At 46.6% G+C, this 27452-nt stretch overlaps 1 pseudogene; it reads left to right on the top strand.

Moving 5' to 3' along the window:
• Window positions 1-5166: 5166 nt before the first annotated feature.
• LOC141240604 (mitochondrial fission regulator 2-like) lies at window positions 5167-26131 on the top strand (annotated as a pseudogene).
• The last annotated feature ends 1321 nt before the right edge of the window (window positions 26132-27452 follow it).

The raw sequence follows: 27452 nt of genomic DNA, 5'->3' as shown, positions 1-27452 counted from the left end.
AGCGGAGTGTGAAGATGAGTTGTGAGAGGTGAAAGATCGCTTCTCCCTGGTATGGTTAGAGCTGAGGCAAGTGAAGCAAAAGCTGGATTAGGGTCTACACCAGAAGGATAGGGAGCTGTCTGCCCTAAAAGAGGCGCTGCAGGATGAAGTTTCTGGACGTGATCAAAACCTAGAACGACTGCGCGAACAGTTCAACCAGAAGCTGTGTGAATCCAAGAAGGAGTGTAGTGAACTCAGTAAGGAACTGCAACAAATTAAGAGAGACTATGAGGATCTCCTCAAGGTTAAGAAAAAACTAGAGGAGGATAAGGCTGATGCAGAGCACATGCGCCAAGTGGTTGAGACCACTCTACAGGACACCCGTGATGAAAATGATGATCTCCGCAGAAAGACCCTAGGTCTGGTAGCTCAGGTGAAGGAGCTGCAGACGTTCTCTGATAATCTCCAGAGGGCAGAGACGTGCCTTAAGGAAAGAATCAGCAAGATGGAAGCTGAGCGGAAAAAGATGGAGGAGTCCATCGAAGAAGGGAGGTATGAAGCAAATGCCTCTTCAGATAATGCGAGCTTGGGTGATTCGGTGGATGTGAGAGCCAAGATCAAGGAACTCAAGGAGTTGCTACAAGCCCATTGGAAGCAAGAGAAGCTTGAGAGACTGGCTGTCGAGAGCCGAGTGGGCGCATTGGAGACAGAGAGCTCTGAGAAAATTCTGCTGATAAAGGAGCAGTTGAAGCCGGAAGAGCTTCAGAGATTGGTTGCAGAGAGGCGAGTGGCTGAGCTAGAGGAAGAAGAGGTCAAGACGAAAATTCTTGAATTTGTAGCTGTGAGTCAGCTCAGGGGAAGCATACAGGGTGAAGAAGCTGAAAGTCAGTTCCCCCTGAAACCTGAGCCGGTTGATCGACTGAAAACCACTGGTGAAACAGAAATGTCTCGGTACAAGTGCCTCATAGATGTACCCGAGGATTTGAGAGAAGAATGCACCAGTGAGTCCGTGCATGAAGAGTTTAAGAAGGCCATGGGAGCCTGTAAGGTATACTCGACCTCAGAAGCTAAACAGCTGTTGGTCCTGTCCACAACCGAAGTCACAATGAAGAGGGTGGCTATCCTAAGTAACATGCACTGGCGATGTATTCGCACAAAGCGGTTTGTCCGGTTGAAGACGAAACAAGCCATTAGACAACTGGAGCTTATGAGTAAAGCTCAAAGTCTGCATGAAGAGGTCATCCGGGTGCCTCATGCTCTGGTAAGAAAGCTCATTGTGGGAAATGGCCGAGCCATGCAGATGATGGTAAAGAAGTCCGGTGTGATGAAAGTAAGCAGTCCACGTGATCGACAGGACTCGGTACCAGATGAAGACGGCATGGTGTCATTCTCCGCTGTAGGAACAGAAGAAAGTCTTTTATATATTCGCATACTGTTGGAGTACCGAGTGACCTACCTGCGAGAGGTAGAACAGTTGAATCTCGCTAGACTGCGAGTGGAAAGACAGAATCGCCTGAGCAGCAGAAGATGGCAGCCGTCTAGAAATTGTGAGACCAGACAGAGAAAGGACCCTTCAAATAATAGAACGGCTACAGTAGAAGTTAGAGACTTTCCAAGATGTCCTGAGGATAGTGGGCGTGGGTTTAGAGGTAGTGAGACTTCCAGTAACTCAGGTCTGAGTGGCCCATACAAACGACCCAATAGAGTACGGGACAGTAGGGAGTCGAACCGGACCTTAGATACCAGGGTATGTGAGTCACACTGCTGTATTGACCGCTGGGAGCGGGGGAGGTCTGACAAGGTTACGACCGACCGCTGGGAGTGGGGAAGGTCTGACAAGGTTACGACTGACCGCTGGGAGCGGGGGGAGGTCTGACAAGGTTACGACTGACCATTGGGAGCGGGGGAGGTCTGACAAGGTTACGACCCAGAAATTTGACTTGACGAAGGCAGTGACAATGACAGAAGGTAGGTCCCTAAGGAATGGGCTAATGTTGATGATTAGTGTTCCAGGGGCTGAGCAGCGCAATTGTCAAGTACTTGGTCTCTGTGTGAACTGTGGGTTATAATGTGATTGTGTATATTATGTGTTCAACCCCACAAGTTTGAACAGAGGGGGGATATGTAATGCAGCGGCTTGCGGCATTACTGTAATGGTCCAGGGTGTGTTCTGGCTGACCATGTACCTCTCCCTCAGGTGACTGATCACATGACTGTGACATCATCACAGGTCCTGTGCACACAGAAGGACTGATCACATGATTGTGACATCAGCACAGGACCTGTGTGCACTGGAGGATATATAAATCTTGGTGCTTTTGAAACAGGGTGTGAAAGGCATGAGGCCTGTTCCCCGTGTGTGGGACACCATTAGAGTGTGAGGCCTAGTGAAGCCGGGTGAAGCCTGAAAGGCAAAGGCAGGATCCTTGTGTATAAGAGATGCCAGTAGCCTTGGAGGGCAAGAGGCTTGGAAGACAAGAGTCCTGAAAGGCAGAGGCTGGTTTCCTTGTGTGTGCAAAGAGATGCCAGTAGCCTTGGAAGGTAAGAGGGCTGGAGACCCCCATCTGGGAAGCCGTAAAGCCACAGCTGTGGCAGAACAAATCTGATGGAAACCGCTAGACCCGGCAAAAGGTAAAAGTGGTGCGTTATATGGACATTGATATAGTTACTTGGCTGAAGGCTGTAACTGGAGCCAAGTGGGCCTGTCTGCCACTTGAAAGGCTCTTGGATGTTATGTGTGTAAACATGCCAGTGAGCCACTGAGATGGACTGTGTGATAAGCAGTTATGAAGTGTAATAAACTGCTGGATTTCATGTTACTGGAAAACGTTGCATGTGTGCTTTAATTGACCCGGTGAAGCGAGGGTCCCCCAGCGTGATGACTAGCACTGCCTTACAATATATATATGTAAGTATGTGTAGACACTGGTTAGGCTACTACTGTAACGGCTTGAGTATATATGACACTGATCAATTATCATTATGGCCTCTGTCAGGTAATTACATAGATGATGCTCAGTGACAATAGTAAATGGCCCAGTAATACAATATGGGAGAAGAAAGATGACACTCACCATAAGGGTCTTGGTATTTTTGTTGGCTAAAAAATAGCAGCTGACCTGTTACAGGAGAGCGTGGGTGCATGCAGGTGCCGACCATTTCCTGTTATTGTGCTGCTTCGTTTGGTGTGACTAATAAGACAAATAAATATACCAAGATACTTCTTACTTCTGGTGAGCTCTGATTGTCTTCTCCCATATTGTATGAGCTCAGTCTAACCCCACCTGCACCCAGAGCTGTGGAGTCGGAGTCGTGATAAAATGGACCGACTCCGACTCCTAAAATATATAACAAATTGGGTGTAGTAGTTCAATGCAGTTTGTGGAGAATATTATTTCATAAGGATTTGGGAAAGTTATGAAATGTCCTATAAATGTCTGTCCTATTCTTGATCTAAGGGTCTAGACTTTTAGCTGAGATGAATCTGTGCTACAGTAAATTTATCTCTTAAACATGAGCCATGTATGAGGGTGTTGGAGTCAGAGTTGGAGTCGGTGTCATGGAAATTGAGGAGTCGGAGGTTTGGCTTACCGACTCCACAGCCCTGCCTGCACCACTGATTTACAGCTTTCTGTCTACACTGTGCATAGACAACGCTGACAGTGGAGAGGGACATGGTTAGCCTGAGCTCATGAATATTAAGGACTGCATAGCAGGAGCTGATCATTGAGAAGACTAGCAGAGCTGCAGCAGATAACACAATTGTAGCACCCCGAGGACTCGGCTGCTACAGGGGTATTGCACCTCGATCCAGAGGTGTGGTATTCCACTCCCGGGTAAGGATGGAGTGTGGAACTGGGCTCAGTTAGCTGCATGCACCACACTCACCCCATTTCCGGGGGACAGACCAACGGTACTCCCACCAGATAGATGTGCAGGTACGACAGCTTCTGTCCCCGGCTGGAGTGGGGAGGGGGGAGGAACATCCTAGTGGTGTAGGAGCAGATAGGGGAGGGACTCTGGGCATAGGTAGGAGCCCATTGGGTGCTTGTTACCTGGGCTCAGGTGTCAGAGGGAGTATATAAGGTGGGCACCATCTTAGGACAAGGTCTTTTTGGTCTGCTCTGTGCAGAGAGGAGCTCAGCCAGAGAGGGCTGACAGGGAGCTGTGGCTCAGTCTGGGCCCAGCTCCAGAGCCAGGCCTGGAGAGGAGGCCTGAAGCAGAGAGAGAGAGAAAGGAGAAGAAGGAGGAACAGAAACACCAGGAGAGGCCCAGAGATGCAAGAGAAGAGGGAACCCTGAGATCCCACGAGTTAACGGGTGAAGGGTTGGCAGAACAGGGTACCGGATCCCAAACTGGTGGAGGCCAATTATCCTCAGCCAGGAACCGGAGGTCGTGGACAAGTTTTGGCGCGACCCCTCGCCATATCCACCAGGAAGGCATACCACGTATAGGGTCAGGGAAGCCGGGAAAGGTTTCACCACCAGAAGGCTCGAGGGAGCTGGACAAAGGTGGATCCCTGGTGGGGACGGCCAGTAGGAAGGAAGAGAGGGGAGCTCAGGACCACGCTCTGGAACTGCCTGGGAGTTGGCCGAGTCCCGCACCTGGTGGACGCAGCACGGCTCGGGTGGTCACTCTTGGCCGAAGTGATCTGAATACCAACTGTGAGTAAAGCTGTGAAAACTGCAATGCACGTCTCTGAGCTTCCTTGTCACACCACTACCACTATCATCATTCCCTGCTTCACCAGCTGCCCTGAGGCTATACCTCTCCCGTTGGGGGTTATACCATCCACGCTGCACAACCACACCACCGGCCTCAGCGGTCTGCCCTGCAGCGGCGGCTTCATAGCTGCAATCAACGGGTGGCGTAGTCGAACTCTATAACATCTTAATGCCGAGCACTGCCTCTTAGTTTGACCACCCTGGGCACGGACCGGGTCACCGCCACGAGGACTACTACCCCTGTCAGATCCGGCTCCGGGTATCCCCCGCATGCGCAACGCAGCACAACATGGCCCAGGGGGCGCGTCACAATGATTTATCAAAACTACAGCAAGGAGCCCAGTAACATCACTGGATTCGGGGTCTCGGCCCCCACATCATGCTGCTCTCAGATGAGGTAGCATAAACCTGGTGACAGATTCCCTTTAGTAACATCAGACACGATCTTCCATCCAACAAGTCAATGGACCCGAATAATTCAGACTCAGGATTTCTGACTATGATGTTGGCCAGGAGAGTGTGTGAAAAGAGTCTCCTTCCTGCAGACGATCATGCCTTTCAGCTTTGGAAGATGAGCTGCTGCAGCAGAGAGTACAGATTGCTGCCATTGTTGCCCTACAACCGTCACAAGCCGCACAGTCTCGTAAGCCATTGTTTTTGTAATCCTTATAAATCACTTAATGGGTTAAACAGGTCAAGCTTTTGCTATGTATTTGGTATGATTTGATCTCGTTTTTGTTTCTCAGATACAGAATCAATGTGCTCATTTAGCTGCCCAGGTAATGCCCTCTCACCCCCATCTTCAGCTTCTCCACCACTTTCCGCACAGTTTTTGCAATTTACAACCCCAGTAGCTCCGCTGCCCCCTCCTCCTCCTCCTCCTCCTCCTCCACCACCCCCAGTCCCATCTTCCCAACTAAAATCTGCACTTGATATTATAAGAGAACGTAAAGCTTCTCACAAATGCAGCCCGACGGAAAGTGAGGCTTCAGAGAAAGGCAGTGTGGATCAGCTCCCCAGTATGATGGATGTGTTAAAAGGCATGAATTCCATCAAGCTTCGGGCGGTCGAAAGGTCATTTTATAGATTTTCTTTAAATATATATTTTTTATTACAGACATGCGTGAAATAGAATGAAGGAGAAAACTGTAAAAAAAAAAAAAATCTGTCACTGAGCCTGCATCTTTCCCTGCACATGACTGCTGATCTCATGAGCTGTCATGTGCCTTTAACAGCCGCAGTCGGATCCGAGATCCACCCGCAGCTGTTAACCAGTTAAATACCGCTGTCAATCACTAGCAGTGGCATTTAATACACACCTGCCAGAAGCTCGTCACAAGACACACCCATAGGCGTCCCTGTCATGTGATTGCGGGGTGCCAATGTGTTGTCATGACAGCCGGGGGTCTGCAGAAGACCCCTGGCTGTCATTGTAGATCCCCTGTGGCCGGCATTCATAGGAGATTGTGATTTCTGCTATACATAGCAGTGCTGAAGCCCTGCTATGTGTAGCACAGGTAATCAGATGATTGCAGCTTCAAGTCTCCTAAGAGGACTATTGCTGCCAGTAAAAAGTAAAAAAAGTTTTAAAAAACATAAAGGTTTAAATCACGCCCTTTTGCCCTATTGAAAATAAAACCATTAAAAAAATATACGCATATTTGGTATCGCTGTATTCAGAAATCTCCGATCTATCAAAATATAAAGTAAATTAATCAGATCGGTAAACGGCGTAACGACAAAAAAAATCTAAACTCCAGAATTATGTTTTTCTTTTTTTGCCTCCGCAAACATAACAGGCGATCAAAACATTGTATCTACCTCAAAATTATATAAATAAAAACGTCCGCTGAGGGCGCAAAAAATAAGCCCTAACCTGGCCCTAGACCCGAAAAATGGAGATGCTACGGGTCTCGGAAAATGGCGACATAAGCGATTTTTTTTAATTTTTTTTTTACAAACTTCTGATTTTTTTTTTCACCACTCACATATAAAAGAACCAATACATGTTTGGTATCTATGAACTCGTACTGACCTGGGAATCATAATGGCTGGTCAGCTTTAGCATTTAGTGAACATGGTAAATAAAAAAAAAAAATTACAATTGTGGAAATGCACTTTTTTGCAATTTCACCGCACTTGGAATTTTTTTCCCGTTTTCCAGTACACGATATGGTAAAATAAATGATGTCAATCAAAAGAACAACTTGTCCCGCAAAAAAAAAAGGTACCGTACAGACCAAAAGTTTGGACACACCTTCTCATTTAAAGATTTTTCTGTATTTTCATGACTATGAAAATTGTACATTCACACTGAAGACATCAAAACTATGAATTAACACATGTGGAATTATATACTTAACAAAAAAGTGTGAAACAACTGAAAATATGTCTTATATTCTAGGTTTTTCAAAGTAGCCACCTTTTGCTTTGATAACTGCTTTGCACACTCTTGGCATTCTCTTGATGAGCTTCAAGAGGTAGTCACCGGAAATGGTCTTCCAACAATCTTGAAGGAATTCCCAGAGATGATTAGCACTTGTTGGCCCTTTTGCCTTCACTCTGCGGTCCAGCTCACCCCAAACCATCTTGATTGGGTTCAAGTCTGGTGACTGTGGAGGCCAGGTCATCTGGTGTAGCACCCCATCACTCTCCTTCTTGGTCAAATAGCCCTTACACAGCCTGGAGGTGTGTTTGGGTTCATCGTCATGTTGAAAAATAAATGATGGTCCAACTAAACGCAAACCAGATGGAATAGCATGCCGCTGTAAGATGCTGTGATAGCCATGCTTGTTCAGTATGCCTTCAATTTTGAATAAATCCCCAACAGTGTCACCAGCAAAGCACCCCCACACCATCACACCTCCTCATCCATGCTTCACGGTGGGAACCAGGCATGTAGAGTCCATTCTTTCACCTTTTCTGCGTCGCACAAAAACACGGTGGTTGGAACCAAAGATCTCAAATTTGGACTCATCAGACCAAAGCTCAGATTTCCACTGGTCTAATGTCCATTCCTTGTGTTCTTTAGCCCAAACAAGTCTCTTCTGCTTGTTGCCTGTCCTTAGCAGTGATTTCCTAGCAGCTATTTTACCATGAAGGCCTGCTGCCCAAAGTCTCCTCTTAACAGTTGTTGAAGAGAAGTGTCTGCTGCTAGAACTCTGTGTGGCATTGACCGGGTCTCTAATCTGAGCTGCTGTTAACCTGTGATTTCTGAGGCTGGTGACTCGGATAAACTTATCCTCAGAAGCAGAGGTGACTCTTGGTCTTCCTTTCCTGGGGAAGTCCTCATGCGAGCCAGTTTCTTTAAACCAGACAATGTGAACTGAGGTCTAAGATGGCAGACATACAAGAAACAGAGGCATGTTCACACTAGCAAAAAAGAAGCAAGACAAAAATATATCTCATACCCTACCATAATTATATATAAATGTAAAGCAAAATTGCATAATAAATATAGGGTACTTAGTGAACTATTTTTGATCAAAAAAAGTATACAAGCCGTCCCACCAGCGGCAAGGTGACCCTAAATTGGGACGGTACCTATACTGCCTATATTAAAAACCTTACTGTATATCAAAGTTGAAGTAATGCATATAAAAGGGTAGACAAATAGGACCGGATCCCAACTCCAGACCACCTAGGCCCGTGGTAAGCTACATATATACCAATCAGCTCAACAAAGGGCATGCCACACCCTTAAATTGCACAGAATGCAAACAAGTCAAAAAACCAGACAATGTGAACTGAGGTCTAAGATGGCAGACATACAAGAAACAGAGGCATGTTCACACTAGCAAAAAAGAAGCAAGACAAAAATATATCTCATACCCTACCATAATTATATATAAATGTAAAGCAAAATTGCATAATAAATATAGGGTACTTAGTGAACTATTTTTGATCAAAAAAAGTATACAAGCCGTCCCACCAGCGGCAAGGTGACCCTAAATTGGGACGGTACCTATACTGCCTATATTAAAAACCTTACTGTATATCAAAGTTGAAGTAATGCATATAAAAGGGTAGACAAATAGGACCGGGTCCCAACTCCAGACCACCTAGGCCCGTGGTAAGCTACATATATACCAATCAGCTCAACAAAGGGCATGCCACACCCTTAAATTGCACAGAATGCAAACAAGTCAAAAAACCAGACAATGTGAACTGAGGTCTAAGATGGCAGACATACAAGAAACAGAGGCATGTTCACACTAGCAAAAAAGAAGCAAGACAAAAATATATCTCATACCCTACCATAATTATATATAAATGTAAAGCAAAATTGCATAATAAATATAGGGTACTTAGTGAACTATTTTTGATCAAAAAAAGTATACAAGCCGTCCCACCAGCGGCAAGGTGACCCTAAATTGGGACGGTACCTATACTGCCTATATTAAAAACCTTACTGTATATCAAAGTTGAAGTAATGCATATAAAAGGGTAGACAAATAGGACCGGGTCCCAACTCCAGACCACCTAGGCCCGTGGTAAGCTACATATATACCAATCAGCTCAACAAAGGGCATGCCACACCCTTAAATTGCACAGAATGCAAACAAGTCAAAAAACCAGACAATGTGAACTGAGGTCTAAGATGGCAGACATACAAGAAACAGAGGCATGTTCACACTAGCAAAAAAGAAGCAAGACAAAAATATATCTCATACCCTACCATAATTATATATAAATGTAAAGCAAAATTGCATAATAAATATAGGGTACTTAGTGAACTATTTTTGATCAAAAAAAGTATACAAGCCGTCCCACCAGCGGCAAGGTGACCCTAAATTGGGACGGTACCTATACTGCCTATATTAAAAACCTTACTGTATATCAAAGTTGAAGTAATGCATATAAAAGGGTAGACAAATAGGACCGGGTCCCAACTCCAGACCACCTAGGCCCGTGGTAAGCTACATATATACCAATCAGCTCAACAAAGGGCATGCCACACCCTTAAATTGCACAGAATGCAAACAAGTCAAAAAACCAGACAATGTGAACTGAGGTCTAAGATGGCAGACATACAAGAAACAGAGGCATGTTCACACTAGCAAAAAAGAAGCAAGACAAAAATATATCTCATACCCTACCATAATTATATATAAATGTAAAGCAAAATTGCATAATAAATATAGGGTACTTAGTGAACTATTTTTGATCAAAAAAAGTATACAAGCCGTCCCACCAGCGGCAAGGTGACCCTAAATTGGGACGGTACCTATACTGCCTATATTAAAAACCTTACTGTATATCAAAGTTGAAGTAATGCATATAAAAGGGTAGACAAATAGGACCGGGTCCCAACTCCAGACCACCTAGGCCCGTGGTAAGCTACATATATACCAATCAGCTCAACAAAGGGCATGCCACACCCTTAAATTGCACAGAATGCAAACAAGTCAAAAAACCAGACAATGTGAACTGAGGTCTAAGATGGCAGACATACAAGAAACAGAGGCATGTTCACATTAGCAAAAAAGAACCTTGCGGCAAGGTTTTTAATATAGGCAGTATAGGTACCGTCCCAATTTAGGGTCACCTTGCCGCTGGTGGGACGGCTTGTATACTTTTTTTGATCAAAAATAGTTCACTAAGTACCCTATATTTATTATGCAATTTTGCTTTACATTTATATATAATTATGGTAGGGTATGAGATATATTTTTGTCTTGCTTCTTTTTTGCTAGTGTGAACATGCCTCTGTTTCTTGTATGTCTGCCATCTTAGACCTCAGTTCACATTGTCTGGTTTTTTGACTTGTTTGCATTCTGTGCAATTTAAGGGTGTGGCATGCCCTTTGTTGAGCTGATTGGTATATATGTAGCTTACCACGGGCCTAGGTGGTCTGGAGTTGGGACCCGGTCCTATTTGTCTACCCTTTTATATGCATTACTTCAACTTTGATATACAGTAAAGTTTTTAATATAGGCAGTATAGGTACCGTCCCAATTTAGGGTCACCTTGCCGCTGGTGGGACGGCTTGTATACTTTTTTTGATCAAAAATAGTTCACTAAGTACCCTATATTTATTATGCAATTTTGCTTTACATTTATATATAATTATGGTAGGGTATGAGATATATTTTTGTCTTGCTTCTTTTTTGCTAGTGTGAACATGCCTCTGTTTCTTGTATGTCTGCCATCTTAGACCTCAGTTCACATTGTCTGTTTTTTTGACTTGTTTGCATTCTGTGCAATTTAAGGGTGTGGCATGCCCTTTGTTGAGCTGATTGGTATATATGTAGCTTACCACGGGCCTAGGTGGTCTGGAGTTGGGACCCGGTCCTATTTGTCTACCCTTTTATATGCATTACTTCAACTTTGATATACAGTAAGGTTTTTAATATAGGCAGTATAGGTACCGTCCCAATTTAGGGTCACCTTGCCGCTGGTGGGACGGCTTGTATACTTTTTTTGATCAAAAATAGTTCACTAAGTACCCTATATTTATTATGCAATTTTGCTTTACATTTATATATAATTATGGTAGGGTATGAGATATATTTTTGTCTTGCTTCTTTTTTGCTAGTGTGAACATGCCTCTGTTTCTTGTATGTCTGCCATCTTAGACCTCAGTTCACATTGTCTGGTTTTTTGACTTGTTTGCATTCTGTGCAATTTAAGGGTGTGGCATGCCCTTTGTTGAGCTGATTGGTATATATGTAGCTTACCACGGGCCTAGGTGGTCTGGAGTTGGGACCCGGTCCTATTTGTCTACCCTTTTATATGCATTACTTCAACTTTGATATACAGTAAGGTTTTTAATATAGGCAGTATAGGTACCGTCCCAATTTAGGGTCACCTTGCCGCTGGTGGGACGGCTTGTATACTTTTTTTGATCAAAAATAGTTCACTAAGTACCCTATATTTATTATGCAATTTTGCTTTACATTTATATATAATTATGGTAGGGTATGAGATATATTTTTGTCTTGCTTCTTTTTTGCTAGTGTGAACATGCCTCTGTTTCTTGTATGTCTGCCATCTTAGACCTCAGTTCACATTGTCTGGTTTTTTGACTTGTTTGCATTCTGTGCAATTTAAGGGTGTGGCATGCCCTTTGTTGAGCTGATTGGTATATATGTAGCTTACCGCGGGCCTAGGTGGTCTGGAGTTGGGACCCGGTCCTATTTGTCTACCCTTTTAGATGCATTACTTCAACTTTGATATACAGTAAGGTTTTTAATATAGGCAGTATAGGTACCGTCCCAATTTAGGGTCACCTTGCCGCTGGTGGGACGGCTTGTATACTTTTTTTGATCAAAAATAGTTCACTAAGTACCCTATATTTATTATGCAATTTTGCTTTACATTTATATATAATTATGGTAGGGTATGAGATATATTTTTGTCTTGCTTCTTTTTTGCTAGTGTGAACATGCCTCTGTTTCTTGTATGTCTGCCATCTTAGACCTCAGTTCACATTGTCTGGTTTTTTGACTTGTTTGCATTCTGTGCAATTTAAGGGTGTGGCATGCCCTTTGTTGAGCTGATTGGTATATATGTAGCTTACCACGGGCCTAGGTGGTCTGGAGTTGGGACCCGGTCCTATTTGTCTACCCTTTTATATGCATTACTTCAACTTTGATATACAGTAAGGTTTTTAATATAGGCAGTATAGGTACCGTCCCAATTTAGGGTCACCTTGCCGCTGGTGGGACGGCTTGTATACTTTTTTTGATCAAAAATAGTTCACTAAGTACCCTATATTTATTATGCAATTTTGCTTTACATTTATATATAATTATGGTAGGGTATGAGATATATTTTTGTCTTGCTTCTTTTTTGCTAGTGTGAACATGCCTCTGTTTCTTGTATGTCTGCCATCTTAGACCTCAGTTCACATTGTCTGGTTTTTTGACTTGTTTGCATTCTGTGCAATTTAAGGGTGTGGCATGCCCTTTGTTGAGCTGATTGGTATATATGTAGCTTACCACGGGCCTAGGTGGTCTGGAGTTGGGACCCGGTCCTATTTGTCTACCCTTTTATATGCATTACTTCAACTTTGATATACAGTAAGGTTTTTAATATAGGCAGTATAGGTACCGTCCCAATTTAGGGTCACCTTGCCGCTGGTGGGACGGCTTGTATACTTTTTTTGATCAAAAATAGTTCACTAAGTACCCTATATTTATTATGCAATTTTGCTTTACATTTATATATAATTATGGTAGGGTATGAGATATATTTTTGTCTTGCTTCTTTTTTGCGAGCCAGTTTCTTTGTAGCGATTGATGGTTTTTGCAACTGCACTTGGGGACACTTTCAAAGTTTGCCCAATTTTTCGGACTGACTGACCTTCATTTCTTAAAGTAATGATGGCCACTCGTTTTTCTTTACTTAGCTGCTTTTTTCTTGCCATAATAAAAATTCTAACAGTCTATTCAGTAGGACTATCAGCTATGTATCCACCAGACTTCTTCACAACACAACTGATGGTCCCAACCCCATTTATAAGGCAAGAAATCCCACTGATTAAACCTGACAGGGCACACCTGTGAAGTGAAAACCATTGACGGTGACTACCTCTTGAAGCTCATCAAGAGAATGCCAAGAGTTTGCAGAGCAGTCATCAAAGCAAAAGGTGGCTACTTTGAAGAACCTAGAATATAAGACATATTTTCAGTTGTTTCACACTTTTTTGTTAGGTATATAATTTCACATGTGTTAATTCATAGTTTTGATGCCTTCAGTGTGAATGTACAATTTTCATAGTCATGAAAAAACAGAAAAATCTTTAAATGAGAAGGTGTGTCAATCTTTTGGTCTGTACTGTATATTGACAAAAAATAAAAAACTTGGCTCTGGGAATAAGAGTAGAAAAAAATGAAAGGGCAAAAACAGAAAATTGCAAGGTCATGAATGGGGTTAACAATGCTGTACCCTTCTCTGGAAGTCCCACATATAATGAATGTAGCAGTGGCGTGAATGCTTGAGAAGGCTCAAATATAATGTGTCTCTTCCAAGCCCCATTCATGGTGGGGGTCTTCCATGCGGACCTCCTGCGATCAGCAGGCTTATCCTGTGGATATGACTAGCCCAGGGGAATGGGGATGACTCGGTACCCGGGCCTTTAGCCTGGCCTTTAGGGATGTCACGGTGGTCGGCTCCCGGGCCCGTACTCTGGGCCTCTCTTTTAAAAGGGTTGGTGTTGTAAAAGAAAGAGTTTGTGACGCCACCTGTGGCTTCTGGTGAGGATCACCAGTGCTGCGCAGTCCACTGAGGCAGGTGATAAGGCAGCTTGATGGTATAGCTCCCCACAGGTAGAGCTGGGCCTCAGGGCAGTATAGGAACGGGGATGCAGGACAAAGAGACTCCGCCGGGCCAGATCAAGAACAGGGATGGACACAATAGTCACTTCAGTACCTTTTACTGGTGGAATTTCAGGCACTCCCAGGAGCACTGTAGGGTGAAGGTTGTATGTCCAGATCCTCCCCAATGAGCAGGTTTTGGGCCTCCTGGTTCTGGCTTCTGCGTAGTAAGTTTCTGACCTGCCTGGAGCTAGGCCTAACTTTGCCTCTGTCCTGCGCTGGCTGACCTTGTGGTAGGGCCTTCTCTTGGAGAGCACGCTCACGACCTACGGGGCCTATGTGTCTCCTGGCTCTGGTACGTATCAGCACTTTAGCGATCCTGGGACCTGTAGTTCTCCAGGGATTCCAGTTTATCTTACTGGGTCGTGGAGATCCCGGCAAGCTTCGGACCCGGGGTCCGGTAACTACTTCTTCTTCGGGGTGAGCTAGTTAAGCTCCTCTGCCCCCTATGAACTAACTCTCTACTCTTCGCCTTCGGCCTACTCGGACCCTCAATAGGCTACTCACACTAACGGCAGCGTGCCGCGTTTCACCGATCTTATGGCGCCGACACACCTACAGCTCACCTCACTGAGCTACACGTGAGTCTAGAACGTGCTCCACTGCAGACTGACCTCTCTCAGGCTTTTGCACTGCAGGAACTCTCACAACAGGTTTGCTTTCTGTCGTCTCCAGTCTAGACTAACTGCTGCCTGGCTCCACCTTCCCTTATATATCTCCCTAAGGAGCTCCCTCTGGTGGTCTGAGGTGGAAGTTGGAGATGTGTGAATGGTTATGGGGGCCTCTTGTGGAGGAATCCTTCAGTACACCCTCCTGGGTCTGTGATACCAAGCACAGCTGGGCTTCACATTCCCCCCTAGTTAAACTCAGCACTCCCGGGCTGAAGTACATTTTATAACAACAGTAACAATAGGAAACATAAGCAATACTAGAACACTCTTCCCTTTATGGGAGGCACGGATCTTAAACGTTGCAGAAACAATACAAATACAGAGTGTCCTCAGAATCCAAGTCTCCTATGGTGAGGTTCCCATACAGGATGTCCATCTCACAAGGTAGAGTACTTTGGTAGTTTTGAGGGACCTGTCCTAAACCCTCTACGCAGGCCCTGGGGTGGCTGCAGGGCATGAAGATCCGAGTTGGACCTCCAAAAGAGCCACTCCAGATAGGTTTTCCTTCTGAGGTCACCTGAAAGGGGCACTCCAGGGAGCGCAATTATATACAATAAGAGTTTTTGGGCTGCACACAGTCCTCAGCCATGCAGTTCATTATGCAAATAAAGAATTAATAGGAAAAAGCACAAATTGATAAGCATGCATGAAAACAAACAGTTACGCAATACATTACAATTTAATACTCAATACCCCAGGGGTAACTATCTACATTCTCTGAAATTTTGCTACTTTACTCAGTGTACCTAGCAGGAGGTTTACCTCTTGTGCTGCGTACTGATCTGCATAGTGCTGTGGTTAGTGGAGTGTCAGTATCTGTATCCTCAGTTACCCTACCAGTTTTACATGTAACCATGTTGTAAAATTGCCTTAACCTCTCTCTTGGACTGGCAAGTCTACCATTGGCTGGGCCCTCTTGCTCCGCTCCTGCCGGGGATCCTTCATCCGGGGATACTTCTTGAGCTGGCTCTTCTGCAGCACTTACAGGTTCAACTTGCTGTGGAGGGTTTTCTGGCTGTTCATAGAATTGGAGTACTGGAATGATTACTGCACCTCCTATTTGAGGCCAATCCGCTGGGAAGTCTCCAAGGTCAGTGTGTATCACTGTTTCTTTAGGTTCTTCCTGGGTTGTGAAAGACACTTCTTCCTGAGTCTTTAGTAGATGTAGACACAACTTCAGGTGGTCCCTAGATATTGTCGCAGTTGTTCTTCCTCCATCTTTGCTGATCAAACACGTCTTCCTGTTGTCAAACCTTGAATTCAACACAGTGTAGGGTTCTCTCTCCCACTGGTCATCAAGCTTGTGTTTCCTCCGCTTCCTTTTCAATACCACTTCTCCTGGTGTGAAGGGTTCTGCTGGTGCACTTCTGTTGTATTGTGCCTCTTGTTTATCCCTCACCCGAGTGAGACTGTCTTCGACACAGGCTTGGACTCTCCTGTACTGCTCCTGTCTGGTCGTGTCCCAGTCCTCAGTGGTCACATCAGCTTCAGGTTCTACCACACCAAGCTTCAGGTCCATGGGCAACTTCCCTGGTCTTGCACGCATGAGATATGCCGGAGTGCAATTGGTGGAACTTACTGGTATGTGATTATACAGATCCACTAGGTCAGGTAGTAGGTCTGGCCACTGGCTTCTCTCTTCTAGTGGTATGGTCTTCAGTAGATCGATGATGATGTTATTCATCTTTTCACAGAGACCGTTAGTTTGGGGGTGGTACGGTGTAGTCCTGATCTTTTTATACCCGTACAGATGGCAGAACTCTTTGAACAATTCAGCCTCAAAGGCCGTGCCTTGGTCAGTCAGTACCTGTCCAGGCTATCCATGGAACCTGCAGAAGTACGCTTGGAACGTCTTAGCTGCTGTCTCTGCTGTCAGGTCTTTGATAGGGGAGACCACCAGGACCCTGGAGTAGTGATCCACCATGGTCAGGGCATAGGAGTATCCTGACCGACTGGGTGACAACTTGACATGGTCCAGGGCCACGATCTCCAGAGGGCGAGTCGTCTTGATGGGTTGCAGGGGTGCCTTCTGGCTGCTGTAGTCTTTTCTTCTGAGGCTACAGGGTCCACAGTCTCTGCACCACCTCTCAATGAAGCTGCGCATCCCCACCCAGTAGAATCGACACTTCAACAGGGTCTCTAGCTTTTTCTAGCCAAAGTGCCCCGCCTGATCGTGGTAGGTCTCCAACACCATCTGGATGTCCGTCTTGGGGACCACTATCTGCCACACCATCTCGAGGGTTTTGGGATTGACGTACCTCCGGCACAACTTCTCACGGTAGATAAACAGCCGGCTTCTCTCATTCCACAGCTGCTTTGCTTGGAGAGCCGCATCCTTCTCCAGGGAGGAACCTTCTTGGGTTATCAGCTCCTTGATACGGCTGACAACCGGGTCGCTGTCCTGGGTCTCTTTCCAGCTGTGGTGAGGCAAGGGGTTTAACGTCTTACCGCGTTGCTTCCTGGAGGCTCGTAGCTCGTGGGCCATCCCATTCCGGTGGAAGGCAGGTAGTTCAACCTCTTCCAGGTCATCCACTTCTTCTTCTGTGTCTGACTGGTGAGGCATCCTGGACAGGGCATCGGCGTTGGCGTTCTTGCGGCCCGCCCGGTACTTTATGGTGAATTGGTAGTTTGACAGCCGAGCCATCCATCGCTATTCCATGGCTCCCAGCTTGGCTGTTTGAAGATGAGTTAAGGGGGTATTGTCAGTGTAGGCAGTAAACTTGCTGGAGGCTAGGTAGTGCTTGAACTTTTCTGTGATGGCCCAGACCAAGGCCAGGAACTCCAACTTGAAGCTGCTATAGTTCTCTGGGTTCCTCTCGGTCGGGCGGAGCTTCCTGCTTGCATACGCGATGACTTTCTCCTGGCCATTCTGCTTCTGACTTAAGACAGTGCCCAGGCCTTCATTGCTGGCATCTGTATACAGCAGGAATGTTTGGCTGTAGTCAGCGTAGGCTAGGATCTCATCACCTGTCAGGATCTCCTTCATCTCTTGAAATGATTCAGCCTGTTCTTTACCCCAGTGGAATGGAGGGTTTTTGCTTTTGGGGGACTGCCCTACCAGGAGGTCTTGCAGAGGAGCTGCCTTCTTAGTGTAGTCCTTTACAAACCTCCGGTAGTATCCGACTAGTCCCAAGAACTGACGCACCTCCTTGAGGTTCTTCGGCTCCGGCCACTTCTGGATGGCAGTAACTTTCTCCGGGTCTGGTGCTACCCCTTCCGGACTGACAATGTGCCCCAGGTACTGTACCTTTCTCTTGAGCAGGTGGCACTTTGAGGGCTTCAACTTCATCCCGTACCGGGACAGTGACTCAAATACCTCTGCCAGGTGTTTCAGGTGGTCCTCGTACGTTCTGGAGTACACAATTACGTCATCCAGGTAAAGTAACACAGTCTCGAAGATGCGGTGTCCCAGGCAGCACTCCATCAGTCTCTGGAACGTTCCGGGGGCATTTTAGAGTCAAAACGGCATGCTGTTGAACTCACAGAGTCCCATCGGGGTGGTGAAGGCCGTCTTCTCCTGATTCTCCTCAGCCACAGCGACCTGCCAGTAACCACTAGTGAGGTCAAGGGTAGAAAAGTAATTTGCAGACTTTAAGGCAGCTAGGGACTCTTCTATGCGTGGTAAAGGGTATGCATCTTTATGTGTAATGCGATTTACTTGACGGTAATCTACACACATTCTCATGCTCCCATCCTTTTTCCTAACCAGCACTAGGGGAGCCGCCCAGGGACTACAACTATCCCTAATTACTCCCGCCTTCCTCATGTCATGCAGCATTTCTTTTGCCTTCTGGTAGTGAGCTGGGGGTATAGGCCTATAACGTTCTTTAATTGGGGAATGGTTGCCTGTGGAGATATGATGTTGAACCCCCTTAACCCTCCCAAAGTCAAGTGGATGTTTACTGAACACCTGCGAGTATTCTTGAACCACCCGGTGTACACCCTGTTTTTGATGGGCAGGAGTGGTGTCTGTCCCAACATGGAGCTGTTGACACCAATCCTCCACCTGGGTTGCAGGGTCATTATCTTCCACTTCTTCTGGTGAAGTTAAGGACTCCGCCACATGGATACAGTTGTTGTTGACAGCATGTAGTTTAGCAACAGTGGCATAACGTGGCAGTTTGACCTCATCTTCCCCTAGGTTAAGAAGACGGACAGGCACCCTCCCATTACGTACATCTACCACCCCCCTGGCGGTTAAGAGCGTGGGTCTGTGCTCAGAGCAAAGGGGTTCTACTACCGCCTGGTAGCTCTGTCCTCTAAGACCTATGGCAGCTCTACACCAGATGAGCATTTCACTCATTGGGGGAACAACAATGGGTATAGGGTCTGTTACCCTCACGTTACCGATTTCACCATCTGTTAATTGTACTTGCTGTTGATACATCAAGACGCGGATTTCTCTCTGCAGCGCCCTCCTCTGTCTCGGTCTGGCAGTGTCAGCGATCTCTTGGAGCAAGAACACAACCTCTCCCAAACAGTTACCAACAACATTAGTGCCTAGTACCATATATGGGTTGCTGTCATCAGGGTTAGTCTCCACTACAATAAGTCCCTGGTCCTTCAGCTCCACTCTCCCCACCTTACAGTCACATTCTTAACCCCGAGTAGGTTAAGGGGGAGTCCATTTGATGCATATACAGACAAATTTGGAGCTGGCGGACGCAGATCGTCCATGGACCAGTACCTCTTGTAGAGGACTTCAGGTATGATGGTTACCTGAGATCCTGTGTCCAGCAGGGCATGCATCGGGATCCCGTCCAATACAATGGACAGGAAAGGTCTTCCTCCGACGAACCTGTTGTACCAGTCTGATGGACATGGTGAGTCTACTCCTGGGTGGCGGCCTTCGGACCCAGGGTTTTCTCGTTTAAGGGACAATTCAGGGCGATGTGTCCTGTCTTATGGCATCGGTAACAGATCGGTTCCCTTGGTGGACGGCGTTGGTCACTGGTCCTCGGCGAGGGTGGTGTTGGCCTCCTCCTCCTCCGCATCCAGGGGACATCCTCAGGGCTATCAGCTAGCAGGATCTTCCCTCCTCCCTCAGGCTCCGTCCGCAGCTGCAGGGCACTCAGCACGGTGGTCAGGGTTTTACTCAACTGACGCACCTCTGAGCGCAGACTGTCCAGGTCTTTAGGGGACGTTGTTGGAACCTTAGCTTCAGCAGTCACTGGAGAAAAGGTGGGCGTTGCAGGCTCTGGGGTTGCCCCACCCTGGTAACATTGGATGGCATTTGTCTCCAGGGGCTGTAGTCCTTTTATAGCCATGTCCTTTAGATTGTCAAAGGTGGCATCTGGATGATCCAGGGACCACCAACGCACAGTCCTGCTCTCCTCTGGAGACTTCAGTCCCCGGACAAACTGTTCCTTCAGCATTTTGTTCTCATTCTCAAAGCTGGTCGGACTAACCTGGTTCAGAGCCCGCAGGGCCCCTTGAAGATGCCAGGCGTAGTCACGAACATAGTCCTCTGGTTGTTGGGAGCAGCTGTAGAACCTCATCCGGAGGTCCGCCTCAGTAAGGTCCTCAAAGACAGTATGTAGTTTTTGGAATATTGCGGACACTATCCCCGGTCTGCGGCCGACCATGTTTCCACTTCCCGCTCCGCAGCACCGGTCAGCTGTCCTAATACAACGGCAGCTCTTTGTTTGCCGGTCATAGAGTACATGTCCAAAATACCACATATCTTCCGCTTAAATCCAGACAGGGTATCTGGTTTGCCGTTGTACTGGCGGAGCCACTTTTCTCCAGGAATGTACGGTAAAGTCATAGGAATAACAGGTGTTACAGGCGCTGCTGGTGGAGCGGCGGCTTCGGCCTGCCCATTATCGGGGACGTTGACCGGTAGGTCGGCGTTCTGCTGTTCGACGGACATCTTAGCGCCCCCCTAGTTAACCGTGGCCTACCTTCTGGTTTTTCTTCCGGTAGGCCGCAGCTCCGCAGGTGACGGTTGTCTTCAGGACCTTGCGTCGCTTGCATCCTACGTCAGAGCGTTCAGCGACGCTCCGTACAGGACCTGGCGCTTCCTGATTTGACATCAAGGCGTGGGGTGTGTCCGGGACTTCGTGCTCTTTTGCAGGTACGCCCCTTATTTTCCCGCGGTTACGCCCTTCTTCTCGCTCAACGGCCCAACAATGGCGGCTATCTTCACCACAACTTTTCGTACACAGTTCAAAATAAAGGCGCACAGTACCCGGTGGCAACGGGCAAAACACGGTGTCGTTGCAGTGGGCACGTGATCCTGTTTGCGACGCCAGGAAAGAGATGACTAGCCCAGGGGAATGGGGATGACTCGGTACCCGGGCCTTTAGGGATGTCGCGGTGGTCGGCTCCCGGGCCCGTACTCTGAGCCTCTCTTTTAAAAGGGTTGGTCTTGTAAAAGAAAGAGTTCGTGACGCCACCTGTGGCTTCTGGTGAGGATCACCAGCGCTGCGCAGTCCACTGAGGCTGGTGATAAGGCAGCTTGATGGTATAGCTCCCCACAGGTAGAGCTGGGCCTCAGGGCAGTATAGGAACGGGGATGCAGGACAAAGAGACTCCGCCGGGCCAGATCAAGAACAGGGACGGACACAATAGTCACTTCAGTACCTTTTACTGGTGGAATTTCAGGCACTCCCCGGAGCACTGTAGGGTGAAGGGTGTATGTCCGGATCCTCCCCAATGAGCAGGTTTTGGGCCTCCTGGTTCTGGCTTCTGCGTAGTAAGTTTCTGACCTGCCTGGAGCTAGGCCTAACTTTGTCTCTGTCCTGCGCTGGCTGACCTTGTGGTAGGGCCTTCTCTTGGAGTGCACGCTCCCAACCTACGGGGCCTATGTGTCTCCTGGCTCTGGTACATATCAGCACTTTAGCGCTCCTGGGACCTGTAGTTCTCCAGGGATTCCAGTTTATCTTACTGGGTCGTGGAGATCCTGGCAAGCTTCGGACCCGGTGTCCGGTAACTACTTCTTCTTCGGGGTGAGCTAGTTAAGCTCCTCTGCCCCCTATGAACTAACTCTCTACTCTTCGCCTTCGGCCTACTCGGACCCTCAATAGGCTACTCACACTAACGGCAGCGTGCCGCGTTTCACCGATCTTATGGCGCCGACACACCTACAGCTCACCTCACTGAGCTACACGTGAGTCTAGAACGTGCTCCACTGCAGACTGACCTCTCTCAGGCTTTTGCACTGCAGGAACTCTCACAACAGGTTTGCTTTCTGTCGTCTCCAGTCTAGACTAACTGCTGCCTGGCTCCACCTTCCCTTATATATCTCCCTAAGGAGCTCCCTCTGGTGGTCTGAGGTGGAAGGTGGAGATGTGTGAATGGTTATGGGGGCCTCTTGTGGAGGAATCCTTCAATACACCCTCCTGGGTCTGTGATACCAAGCACAGCTGGGCTTCACAGATAGGTGATAACTTGCAAAGTTAAAATTAACTTATGCAAACATGATTTCAATAATTATATTAGGTTTAACATTTCAGAGTAGTCTGTCCCTAATCATAAATATGCTGTATTAGCCCCACTAATAGGATCTTAGACAAGTCTTTTCAGAAAATGGATAGCAGGTGATTGATTCATTTTTTTAGAAAAAGTCTGTAAAAAAAAATCTTATTAGACATAGCAGCAATGAACGAAAAGTGGTTTGTATGAAGAGCTAAGTTATAGCCTGTCAGCCCGTCTGTTACAGAATGGCAGTGATGTTTATTTTCACTGCTTTTTCACTTTAGATCCCCTGGTGGGAAACCCTCAACCAGGAAAGACAAGAAGAGATGTTCACTTAATGATCCCACAGACCCTGCAGCCATTATAGCCAAAGCCTTGAAGCAGAAGTTTGCGCACAGAAATGGTGATGACGCTGTCAATAAAGAAAATAGATCTCATGAGGAGTCTCCGTTCTCCAGTCCTGAAGCCCCAATGGTACTGTTTGTAAATCTTACATGACTGACCAACCAAAAATCAGGCTTATGAAAGATCGTGAATGGAAGGTTTGTTGCTGGATCTTTAAACGGTTTATCCAGGACTATTTTATCTTTTTACTATAAGCCTAAAAACTAACAGGCAGGTTGTTACTAACAGTGGCAACTACCTGCCTGTTGTATCCGGTGCCGGCTCGGAGAGGTCACCGACCACTGTCGCCGGCGATTCAGCTGCTCCAAGTCAACAGAGCAGCTCTTCTTCTTCCAGGCTGCTCTGTTGATGGGGCGTGGCTACCGACGTTAGGCAACTTGTGAGTCGGCTGCCAATCAGCATGACGTCAGCAGTCACGATCCATCAAGAGACCAGAGCAGAAGAGAAGCCGCTGCTCTGTAGACATGATATTAGCAGAAGCCGCTGAATTGCTGTGACCGCTCTGTGTCAGCAGAGATCTGTGCAGGGCACAACAGACTGGTAGTTAGCAACTACCTACCTGTTAGTTCTTAGGTCAATAGTTAAAAAAATGTAATAGTCCTAGATAACCCCTTTTAACATTATATACTTGGCAGCAATTATCTATCGTGTGACGTGGCCATAAGACTAAGTCAACTGTATAACATGGTCCTTGACTGTATAACATGGTCTATTACTGACCAGTGATAAGAAAGTATAAAAGCACGGACAACCCCATTTATTTGAAATATGGTTCCTAATGTTGGCGGCACTAGCTACAGATATAGACCCTAATTGCTCTATAGGGGTTGTCCATCAATAAAGACAATTTTTTTAAATACTTAAATGCATGCATTTTTAGCTAAAAATAATTTTTTGGAATTGGATTTGATTAAAAATTTTGCACCGTTTGCCTTTTGTAGTCTCTATCTTGCACTGTCTAAGAATCCATCAGTGAGCTTATTATAACAGTTCAATAGGAGAGAACTGTTATAACAAGAGAAGGAGAGTACCTTTTTTTATGTCTTTTTCTGACATCATCTCAGCTGGTTTAAGACCACTGACCACATCAAAGTTGAATGTGCAGGGAAACAAATAGTCTGTAAAAGCCAAATGGTGCAATATATTTAATGAAACCAAAATGCACAAAATATATCTTTAAGTCCACAAAGATGCAACATGCACCAATTGGCAGAACGGGGAATTTTTATCCCCAATGGAGAACTTTTATCCCTGTTACAAAATATGTGCCGCAGGTCAGATGCATGACCGCTGGGAGTCTACCGGAAAAAGCCGAGCAGCTACCTAGGGAATGAATGGAGCAGCTGTCAAGCATGTGCCTTTGCTGAAGCATTCGTCATCGAAACCAATTTTTTACACTGTTGATACTACATAGTAAAAAAAACATAGTTCTTATAGATGCTATATAACCCTTTTAAGGCAACCCACATACTCTAAAATCTAGACCTTTCGGCTGCGTGCCCACGATGCGTTTTTCATGCGTTTCCACTGCGGAATTTCCGCAGTGGAAACTCATTAAAAACGCTTGGTAATCTGCACCACATGGTCCTCAATGGCATTCCGCAATGTCAATGCACATGCTGCGGATTATTCCGCAGCGTTTCTGCGGCGCTCAAAAATCCGCAGCATGTTCATTAATTTTGCGGAAGCGCAGCGGAATTGCCGCCATTGACTTGCATTGAGACGCATATAATCCGTGTCTATACGTTTGTACATGTGGATTATATGCGTTTCTATGTGCGGATGGTACCCAGTTCTGGAGGAGAGAAGACTCTCATCCAGACCTGGGTACCATTGTACCTGTGAAAAAAAGAATAAAATAATAAATAAAGTTTATATTTACCTTCTCGCGGGCCGGCCGGCAGCGCTTATCTTCCAGGACCTGAGATGACGTCGCGATCATGTGACCGCAGGCTGTCTCGCGATATGCCGGCAACCCGGAAGGACCGCGACAACACACGCGGCAGCACATGCGGCAGGGGATCGGTAAGTATAGCTTTATTTTTTACAGTCACACTATATAAATCCATGCTGTTTGCATGGATTTATATAGTGTGACCTAGTTGTCAAGCACTTTCCAAGTGATGCTATCGGGGCTCGGTTAGCTGCATGCATCACACACACCCCATTTCCGAGGGACAGCTCAACGGTGCTCCCATTAGTACAGTAATGCAGGCACGACAAATCATGTCCCTGGCTGGAGTGGGGAGGGGGAAGCACACCCAGTGATGTAGGAGCAGGGGGGGATGGTTTCTGGGCATAGGTAGGAGCCCATTGGTTGGAAGTCACCTGGGCTCATACACAGAGAGGGAGGTATATAAGGTGTCTTCATCTTAGTCGAGTAGAGTCAGTTCAGTCAGGAGGAGAAGAGAAAAGGAGTTCAACCAGGAGGGCTGACAGGGAGCTGTGGCTCAGTCTGGGCCCAGCTCCACGAGGCAGGCCTAGAGTGAAGGCCAGAGCCAGAAGAAAGGACAGAAACAGAAAGGAACAGAAAGGAAAGTAAGAAGGAACAGAACACCAAGAGAGGCCCAGAGACACGAAGGCAGAAGGAAACCTAAGGACCCAGGAGATTACAGGTGACGGGTTGGCAGAACAGGGTACCGGATCCCAAGTTGGTGGAGGCGACTAATCCTTAACCAAGAACCGGTGGTCGCAATCATTTAGTGGTGCGACCCCTTACTACACCTACTAGAAAGGCACACCACATAGGGTCAGGGAAGTGGGTACCCAGCCCTCCCAGGAGAAGATCAGAGGCAGCTGGACAAAAGTAGTGTCATTGGTGGGGCACGGCTGACGAAAGGATAGAAGGGAGTCCTGTGCCACACTCTGGAATTACCTGGGGGTTGACCGAGCCCCCTGCCTGGTGGAAGCAGCACGGCTCGGGCGGTCCTACCTGTGCACAAGTGAACTGGATGAGAACTGTGAGTAAAAAGCTTGAACTGCAACGCCTTGTCTCTGTGCTTTCTCACCGTATGCAGCACTACTGGTACTGGGACGCCCGTGCACCATAACCCCCACCGTCTACTACACTGCCCTGGGGCTTCACTCTTCCCGTCGGGAGTCACACTACCTCAGCTGCATACACCATCAGCCCCAGCGGTCTGCCTTGCAGCGGCGGTTCGCACTGACCGCAATCCACGGGTGGCGTAGTCGGACATTATCCCATAAAAGCCCCCACAAAAGACCGCCATTGGCCTGACCACACTGAGCCACGGGCCCGGGTCACCGCCACGGAGACTACAACCCCCAGAAGCCCGGTTCCGGGTGTCCCTCGGCCCAGGGGGCGAGTCAAATGCACGATCTGCATGCATTTTTTCTGGCAAGGGAGATGCAGAAACGCTGCAGAAATTTTCTGCTTCATTTCTGCATCGTGGGCACATACCCTTATTGGGTAGAAGTGTTTTAACTAATTGAATCGTTGACTGATCTTTCACGATTTTCCCAGTGTATATATGAATGTATATCTGGTTCTAACTTTTCCTATGTTCTTCACTTGTAGTTTGGGCGCCACCTGCTTAAGCCTATTGGGAAAAGAACACAGAAGGAAATTACAAGAAAGCAAGTTCATGTCTGAGTTGATGTTCATACCCCTGATGAAGCCATAATCACTTGGCGTAACGCGTAGGTTATTTATATCCTTCCTTTTTCTTTGAGCAGCTTTATTCTTGGCTAGTGTTGAGCGATACCTTCCGATATCGGGAAATATCGGATCGGATTGGATCGGACCGATACCGAAAAAGTATCGGATATCGCCGATTCCGATACCGGAAACCAATGCAAGTCAATGGGACAGAAATATCGGAATGAAAATAAACCCTTTCTTTCCTTGTAGGTTAATTCTACATGAAGGAAAACAACTAAGAATAATGTAGAATGTATTGGGGGAGGTGGGGGAGACAATAAAGGCATAGAGGTTTAGCCCTATCAAATGGAATAGCAGGAATTAATTTTTTTTTTTAAGACGTTCTGAGTTACGGAAATATTGACTATGTTAAGTATTTTTATATTTTGTCAGATATTTATGTTTCACTACTTCCATGCTCTTCACCTTCTTTTTTACTTCTCCCACACTTTCTCCTTCATCATCCTCAGCATCTTTTTCATCCACTTCTTCTTCACCTTCTTCATCTTCTTCTTCTTCACCTTCTTCGTATTATTCTTTTTTTTTACATTCATCATATTCTACTTTTTCATCTTCTTCATCTTCTTCTTCTTCATCATATTCTTATTTGTGGCAGGCATTCCTCTAGTTGTTATCTATAAAAGGTTGGACATTACACCTTTCGTTCTGCCCGTCACAAAAGATTTACAACAGGATTTGTCCGCGTTCAGTTTGGCCTGCAGCAGCAGGTCTTTTCCAGGGGCATCACGAGGAGGAACGGACTCACCCCCATACACTGCTTAGTCATCTTCTGCTTATAATTTAGATATTATCTTTTGCTCTGATTTTTAGTCTTATGCTTAATGTTCTTCCGCTTTTTGTTCTGCAGCTTCTTGTATTTCTGCTTCTTGGTTTTCTGTCTCTTGTTCTTCTGTATCTTGGTGCTTGTCTTCTCTTCTTTGTCCTCTTGGTCAACTTCTTCAGGGTCATCTTCTTGGTCTTCTTCGGGGTGGTCTTCAGGGTCGTCGTCTTCGGGGGTCCTCGTCTTCGGGGTCCTCGTCTTCTTCGGGTTGGTCTTCTGGGTCCTCATCTTCGGGGTCCTCGTCTTCTTCGGGGTGGTCTTCAGGGACCTCGTCTTCTTCGGGGTGGTCTTCAGGGCCCTCGTCTTCTTCGGGGTGGTCTTCAGGGTCCTCGTCTTCAGGGTCGTCGTCTTCGGGGTCCTTGTCTTCTTAGGGTTGGTCTTCAGGGTCCTCGTCTTCAGGGTCCTCGTCAGGGAGATCTAGAGTGATTACCA

Source organism: Phyllobates terribilis, unplaced genomic scaffold, assembly GCF_046119375.1.
Source record: "Phyllobates terribilis strain yellow unplaced genomic scaffold, ASM4611937v1 Scaffold_872__1_contigs__length_582969, whole genome shotgun sequence".
NCBI classification, from domain to species: Eukaryota; Metazoa; Chordata; class Amphibia; order Anura; family Dendrobatidae; genus Phyllobates; species Phyllobates terribilis.
The sequence above is the reverse complement of the archived record's forward strand: the minus strand, read 5'-3'. Positions and strand labels throughout refer to the sequence as shown.